Here is an 8,629-nt window from a genome sequence, read left to right as displayed (position 1 = left end):
GGTGGGCTGCCATCTATGGGTTCGCACAGGGTCAGACATGACTGAAGCGACTTAGCAGCAGCAGCAGAGTACATCATGAGAAACACTGGGCTGGATGAAGCACAAGCTGGAATCAAGATTGCTGGGAGAAATATTAATAACCTCAGATATGAGATGACACCACTCTTATGGCAGAAGGTGAAGAAGAACTAAAGAGCCTCTTGATGAAAGTGAAAGAGAGTGAAAAAATTAGCTTAAAGCTCAACATTCAGAAAACTGAGATCATGGCATCTGGCCCCATCACTTCATGGCAAATAGATGGGGAAACAGTAGAAACAGTGAAAGACTTTGTTTTTGGGGGCTCCAAAGTCACTGCAGATGGTGACTGCAGCCATGAAATTAAAAGATGCTTCCTCCTTGGAAGAAAAGTTATGACCAACCTAGATGGCATATTAAAAAGCAGAGACATTACTTTGCCAACAAAGGTACATCTAGTCAAAGCTATGGTTTTTCCAGTGGTCATGTATGGATGTGAGAGTTGGACTATAAAGAAAGCTGAGCACCAAAGAATTGATGCTTTTGAACTGTGTGGAGAAAACTCTTGAGAGTCCCCTGGACTGCAAGGAGATCCAACCAGTCCATCCTAAAGAAAATCAGTCCTGAATATTCATTGGAAGGACTGATGCTGAAGCTGAAACTCAATACTTTGGTCACCTGATGCGAAGAACTGACTTATTGGAAAAGACCCTGATGCTGGGAAAGATTGAAGGTGGGAGGAGAAGGGGAAGACAGAGGAAGAGATGGTTGGATGGCATCACCGACTAAATGGACATGAGTTTAATAAACTCCGGGAGCTGGCAATGGACAGGGAAGCCTGGTGTGCTGCAGTTCATGGGGTTGCAAAGAGTCAGACACGACTGAGTGACTGAACTGAACTGATAGGTGTACAATATAGTGAATCACAATTTTTAAAGTTATTTATAATTATTATAAGATATTGGCTATATTCCTTGTGTTATACAATATTTTGTATCTAATAGTTTGCACCTCTTAATTTCCTGCCGCTACATTGCCTACCCCCTCCTCTTTCCCCACTGGTAACTACTAGTTTATTCTGTATATCTGTGAGTCTGCTGAAAAGATGCACTTTAAATTGCAGACATTTCTGCAACTTTGTGTTACAAAATGCCGAGACAGTGCCAGTCAACAGACTTGTACTAGAGAGGGATAGAGGAATACTCCACACGCTGTGTGCGTGTGTGGTGTGAGTGGCCCTGCTTTCAAATGGAATAAGTTAAAGCACAGGGAGGGTAAGTTACTTGCCCAGGCTCACACAGCCAGTGGGAGAAAGAGTGTGGGTTCATGCCCAGTTTAGCCTGGCAAAAATAGTTGAAACTCTTTCCATGGCAGAGTACAATCACCATGAAGCTCCTGACGCTTCAGTTCTTGAGCCCCTTGCTCACGCTTGGTCCTTCCATAGCCCAGCTTTGTATTTATAGTTTATATTCTTTTTCTTAAAAAGACTGTCCCCCTTCAGTTGTACCTGTTTAGATCTGCTAGAGTGACTAGCAGCCTGGTTTGCCTGGGACTGAAGGGATTTCCAGGGATATGGGATTTTCAGTGCTAGAACCAGTAAGATTTAAGGTTAACTGGAAGGAGTTGGTCACTCTGGGCTGGCACCAGTCCTCAAACAAAGTGCCCGAGAACCAAGGAAAACAGCAGGTCTTGATGGAGATTCTCACCCTGGACTCTGATCTTGACATTGTGGTACCGAGGGTCTGGAAACGGCCTGGAGAGCTCAGTTGCTCATAGCTGGGAAGGAAGGTCCCACCTGTCCTGAGACAGGTGGTGTGGCCCTCAGCCAAATGCCCTGGGCAGTCTCGGCACACGCATTGCCTTGTCCTCTACACGCCCATCACCCCATGCAGGGTGACATGCTCCTCTCCTCTGGGCCTCCCCACCACGGCACCTGCTGTGAAATATCTCATCAGTCATCTCTAGGGCAGGTTCCAAGGGCTCTTCCTCAGGTAGATGTACAACAGCTGGTCCAGCTGTTAGTGGGAATTTGAGTGCCAGCTGCCAGCCTGGGCACGCATGTGTGTTCTAGCCCCATCTGCCAATATGCCAGGTTAGGCTCTTATGACCTCTTTGCTCATATCTGATCTGAGTGCCTTCCCCCGTACTCATACACATTCACACAGCTGCCCCCGAACACATGTGAGTTCTAGTCCCATTTGTGCACACATATGTGCACACCAATACACCAGTGCATCGCCCATGTTTCCTCATGTAAACGTGCATGCCCAGGTCATATGTGCACACGTGCACCAGGAGATGTTGGGTAAAAGGTTCTCCCAGCTTCTGGTGTTGAGGCTGTGGGGAGAAGCAGATGCCTGCTTCCAGGCTCATCTTCCTAATGACCCTGCTCTGGAAGGGGGAAGGGTAGGTCTCCAGCACCCTGCTACTATCCCAGCTGTCTGGGATGAGACCATCTAGAGACAGACATCTGCCCTTGGTACTTGGCATCCTGAGCTCTTCTGTCCAGTTGCTGAGTTCCAACAAAACTGACTGAGTTGGACATGACTGAGCGACTTCACTTTCACTTTCACTTTCTTTCCAGATTCCTGCAGAGTCTCTCAGTTAGGGGAACAAGTCAGGCTTTAGACAGATAAGAAGAGGAATGCCATCTCCATGTGAGAGGAAACGGAGGCAGCCACCCTACACCTGGCCTGGAAGCTGTGGTCCAAGGTAGGATTTGGTCCTGAGGATGAAGACATAGAATCAGGGGATGGACCCTGTTTGAACATGACTGTGAGGCTCCGCCCGTCTCAGCTCAGGTGAAGCCCTGAGGACAGTCCTCTACAGGTCTGGACCAGGTGTCCTCAGCTGGCTGAAACTGGGGAGTTGCTTTCCACAGCAGGGGTTCTGCAGGGCTGGGGAGTTCTGGACATTGTTTGCTGTGAAGTGTGGCCACCCTCTGTCCCCTTGCTGTGTCCAGGCCAAGTGTAGGGTGGCGGCCTCCGTTTCCTCTCACATGGAGATGGCATTCCTCTTCTTATCTGTCTAAAGCCTGACTTGTTCCCCTAACTGAGAGACTCTGCAGGAATCTGGAAAGAAAGTGAAAGTGAAAGTGAAGTCGCTCAGTCATGTCCAACTCTTTTCGGCCGGATGGACTGTAGCCTGCACCAGGCTCCTCCGTCTATGGGTTTCTCTAGGCAAGAGTACTGGAGTGGGTTGCCATTTCCTTCTCTAGGGGGCAGGAATCTGGGGCTGCCCTCTATTTCCCCGGTCCCCATCTAGCTGGAGCTAGTACCCACTGGCTGGGATCCTGTGCGGTAATGCTGGCTCTTGGTCACTGTGGCATCCACACAGGTGGGCAAAGGCTCCAGCCCTGACGTCACCTATTTTCACCTTATAGCAGTCTCCATTGTTCTCGCAGCCTGCCACATGGCTGAGCCTGGGTAAGGACACTCCCAAGAATGTCTTCTCCTCCAGAAAGCTTTTTTTTCCCCCCTGGCATGCTTCTGCCCCCAGACAGAACTGGTCCCTCCTTAGGACCTTGACAGGGCCCTTGAAAGAATCCAGTGTGTAATCTATCTGCTTTGGTGTCTCCCCCAGGGTGCCATGAATCATTTAGGGGAGCGACCGTGTTTCATGCATAGGTTGCTTTAGTATCCACACAGGACCTGTCCCTCAGGAGGTCCTCAATGAGCGGTTGTTGACTGGGTGAATGATGACTGAGTACATGAATTAATGAACAGACACTTGAGAGTATTTTGAGTTCTGGTTCCTGGTTCTAGTCAACAGCTGACATTCTGCAGGCCTTTGAAATGCTCCACCCCCTCCATCCATCCATAAACTGGTAGAGTGGAGTAGCCAAAGGGGATACAATGAAATGCCTGCTGAGCCAGGCAAGACATGGAAAAGTGTGAAGTAGTTGAGGGAAGGGCTGTAGGGGATTACTGCACATGTATAAGCGCCCATATCCGGAGCATATTTAAGCCCTGAGTTGAACAAGTGAAAGAGTTGCATTTTTATGTGTGTAAGGAACTTTTCAGTTCTGACAGCTTGATAACTTCCACCCTCTGGCTCATACTTTTCAAATCCTGAGAGGCAGGGCAATTGGACAGATTAAACAGCAGATAAACCAATGACCTCATGCAGAGATGGAGCTATTGATAACAAGCCTGCTTCTGGAGCTGGCCACACGTTACTGGACTGCTTGTAAACAGGCAAGGTCCAGCCACCACTTGGGAGACCAGACTATATACCTAGACACACCCAGATTCTAGAAGTTTTATGATGCTTCCATGACTGGGCAAGCGGCTGCACAGTCAGGGGAGTCACATGTGGGGTCCAGCGTGAACATTAACCAGCCGGGACTCCAGAACCTGGTTCAGCCTGGACAGTCTGCCCAGAGATAAGCTCAGGTGAATCAGCAGAGTGAGTGGGCACGCAGGGCTGTAAAGCGTGTGTGGTTTCCAACAGGAAGTTCTGCCATAGCTGGGGATGGAATTGGTCCTGGAGGACCTAGTCTTGAGTGGAGGTGGAGAGGTGGAGAGTCCTGGATGTGTTCAGTTTAGTGGAAGCAAATGAGGCTACTATTTCAGAGCCAGACATTCTTTACTTCCTGATTTCCTCTCCCTCATGGGCCTCTGATAGGCAGTCTTAGCCTCATTTCCAGATGGGAAACCAGAGACTCTGAGAGGTCGTCTGAACTTCCTGATGTCACATGACAGAGGACACGTGACAGAGTCATCCTTTGAGCCCAAGTCTGTCTGAGAAACCTGTGCCTTGCCAATTGCAGTGGGGCCCTACCCAGTCAGGGCACGTGGGCCCCTTCAGTTGCCATGGAGATGGCACACTTTCTCTAGTGACACTACTGTCACATGCCAGTATGTTAGGATTCTTCAAGGGGATCATTAAGGAGACAGAAGAATTCCAGTTCTGTAATGCAAAGCCACTTCCACATGTCTGGTTTTCTTTGTATCCTCTTAGGTCCCCAAGAGCCTTCCCCCCTCCCCCCACCCACTTTTTTGGCCATGCCTGTGGCATGTGGGCTCTTAGTTCCCTAAGCAAGGATCGAACACACACCCTCTGCATTAGAAGCATGGAATCTTAACCACTGGACCACCAGGGAAGTCCCCTGAGAGCCTTGAATAGTGTTATTCCTAAGACTCTCCCTGTCCACTCAATACCTCAAATCCCTTGCCTCTGTATCTTCCTCGCTGCCCTGCCTTAGTTCTACCTCATTCCATCTCCTCCTAATGGTTCTTCCTACCTGCGTTTTCTCCCGCTCCATTGTCCTCAGGATAAGCTCAAAATACCTGATAACTTTGGGTGCTCTTATGGTCCCAGACTGAAACCTCCCCATTGTTCCCCATTTTGCTGTCCAGTTGCTGGATTCCTCTCAAACACTCAAGTCTTACCCCTGCTTTACCCCAGCACGCACGTGCGTGCGCACACACACACACACACACGTACACACACATATCCGTCTCTTCTCCAGCTAGAACTCTCCCAGAATCAGCACAGGCAGCAGCTCTTCCTCTTTTCAGGTCCACTCCTGAGCCCAGTCCTCTGTTCTTACCTCACTGTGCAGAGCAGTGAAGGCTTCTCAGCCCTCAAGGACTGAATCTGCTCGTCTCTGAGCCCTGGAACTAGCACATTCTGACAGTTACCTACCCCAGGAATGGGTGACTGAGTGGGTGAGTGGATGAGCTCGCAAATTAAGTTTCTGGCAGGAACAGAAAGGTCTGGCCTAGGATGAGGTGAGGACCCTGGGCTTGCCCTGGGACCACTGTCCCCATTGCCAGGTGCCAGGGAACTTCTGCTCATCAGCCTCACACCTGGTGGGTCTGGCATTTTCAGACAGCCGTGGGATGATGTAGGGAGGGGCTTCTCACCTTGCCGGGAGAAGCAGATTAGAAGGAAATTTATTGAGGGATAAGCCTCTTAGACGTGGGCCATCTGTTCCCTCTGAGCCTCCTCTCCACAGTTGCATGTTCACTTGGACATAAACATTCCCTCCAGGATGGGGGCAGGGAAGGCAGGGAGGGGCTTTCTGGAACCAAGCTCCTCTGTTTGTGCCGGGCCCCTTGTGGGCACTTTACATCTGTCTACTTGTTGGGGCCTCACATTAGCTTCTCTGAATAGGCCTTGGACTCTCCATTTTACAGAAACGGGAACTGACTTGACCAGATCACATGAAAATCCTGGGGAGTGCTGGTGTGTCAAACCGGCACACCAGAGACCCTTGCTCCCATCAGTTCCTCACTCCCCAGCCCTGCCCCCTTTCATGGTTAGGTTGTGCTGTGACGAGGGTGTTGCCTGCAGGAGAGGCCTCAGCGAGTGGGTTTCCTGCAGCAGACAGCTGTGTCTCACTCAGGTCCTGCCTCCTGTGCGGTGCTGTGCTTAGTCGTATCTGACTCTTTGTGACCCCATGGACTGTAGCCCGCCAGGTTCCTCTGTCAATGGAATTCTCCAGGCAAGAAGACTGGAGTGAGTTGCAATGCCCTCCTCCAGGGGATCTTCCCAAACCAAGGGTCGAACCCAGGCCTCCCACATTGCAGGCAGATTCTTCAGTGTCTGAGCTACCAGGGAAGCCCAAGGTCCTACCGAAGGTCCTACCCCCGGTTTTCTCAAACAACCACGTGCCGTGTATTTTGTTTATTTATTTACAGTTTGTTTCATTGCATGCTCTTTACAGCAGACTCACATCAGAAAATCAGGCAAGGGTTCCTGCAGGGGCCATGGGATGTGGGACAGCTAGGAGCTTAGGTGTGTCTTGGGTCAGCTGAGCCTCTGCATTGCTGGTTGGCCATTCTTGGGTCCCTGTTACCCTTCATTCTAGCAGGCTCAGAAGTCTCTGGATTTGCAGCTCTTCAGGTCACGATGGAGTCTTGATTATCCGTGTGCAAGTGGCCAGATGGAGACTGAGGCTGGGTGGGCTGGACCTGGCTCACAATGACTCTGAAGGTTGGTGGATGATTGATACCAGGATCTGGAGTTCTGAAACTATGCCGGGGCCTTTGCTGCCTGAGATGAAGCCCTCTAACACCTTAGCTCACTGCCATGAGGCTTGAAAGGGGTAAGTGAAGCCCGTTGGCGCCTTCCTTGGATGTCTTCTCTCACTGGAGTTTGTATCTCTGAAGCCAGCCTGAGCCCAGAGGGACTAAGTTACTTGCCCAAAACCATACAGCAAGAAACAGGCATTCCAGAGCTTGGACTTTCGAATCCATGGTGTGGTTTTCAGAAGATTCTAGTTCAGGCTTTTCTAAAAAAATCATGAGCACAGTCCAACACAGTAGGCAAGAAATGCTGTGTCTTTAAGAAAGGAAGCTCAGGTTCATGGGCAGAGGCTTTGTCATCAGTCCCGACTTTGAGGGGAGCACCCTGGGGGAACCTAAGGCTTCTGGGTGCCTTAAGAATTAATCGTGAGGGTCTCAGGGGTATGGAGCCTGTTCGGGGGCACACTACACCTGTGGGAGTGCCCCAGGAACCACCCAAAAGCGGAGCTTTGACTTGAGTTTGCATGGTCTGCAGTTTCTCGTACGGTGTCCTAGGAAGAAGCAGCGGGCAGACAAGAACAGACAAGATCAGACAAGAGGCAGAGAGGCAGACAGAGTCAAGGTGGGGGAAAGGGAGAAACACAATTAAGATTACTTTTTAGATAGGAAGATATGTTTAAAAAAAAATCAAAGCAAGTGTCAGATCTTACCCTCTTTCTGGGATGCCCAGAGGGGGTCTTTCATTGCAAACGTGACCATCCCGGGCTATTTCTATCCCATGGGGGAGAAATCTTATTTATTAGCAGAAGATGGAGGGAAGGAAGTTTATCTGTTCAACCGTCTCTGTCAAGAGCAGAGTCCACTAAAATCGAGGGGTCTGGAAGGTCTGTTTCTGATGGTGGTGGTGAGAGGGTTCACCCTTGAACCCTCAGCTGTCTCCTCTTTCTCAGGTAATGTGTGTCTCAAGGCTTGGTTTGCATCTTTTGATGAACCAGTCCCATTTGTGGGAGGGATAATCCATAAGGAAAGCAAAGCCTGCACGCATTAAGCTAGTCTTCATAGTTTTGCTTTTAGCAGCAGAAAAAAATTCTGGAAACAGTCTGAATATCCTGTGGTAGAGAAATGGTTAATTACTAAATGATATGTTGTGATGAAAAAAATGTTTAACTGGGATAAAGCCCTGTGGCTATGAAGACTATACAGCACCTTGAAGAAAAACACATACAATACAATGTTAATTTTAAAAATTGGAAAAAAAAACAAGGTATAATAAAAATAAAGCTAGGTAAACATGTTTGCATGAAAAAAGGAAATATGAATGAGATGGTTATTAAATTATGGTAATATTCTTTTTTCTGTTTTAGTTTCTGGATTATTACTATATGCAAGGTGGTATACTAGTTAAGAGCATAGACTCTGGAGCAGATTACTTGGATTCAAAGCCCCGCTCTACCCCTTACTTACTAGCTGGGTGACCTTCAACAGCTGACTAAACTTCTCTGTGCGTTGGTGCCTTGTCTGTAATAAGAATAGCAATAGTATCTAACTCTTTGGATTATTGTGAGGGTTGAATGAGTTAGCAGATGTAAGTGCCGTGCCGTAGTTGCTATATAATTACCAGCTATACAAAAAATAAATTT

The sequence above is a fragment of the Bos mutus genome, chromosome 28, assembly GCF_027580195.1.
Source record: "Bos mutus isolate GX-2022 chromosome 28, NWIPB_WYAK_1.1, whole genome shotgun sequence".
NCBI classification, from domain to species: Eukaryota; Metazoa; Chordata; class Mammalia; order Artiodactyla; family Bovidae; genus Bos; species Bos mutus.
This window is presented reverse-complemented; position numbering follows the sequence as displayed.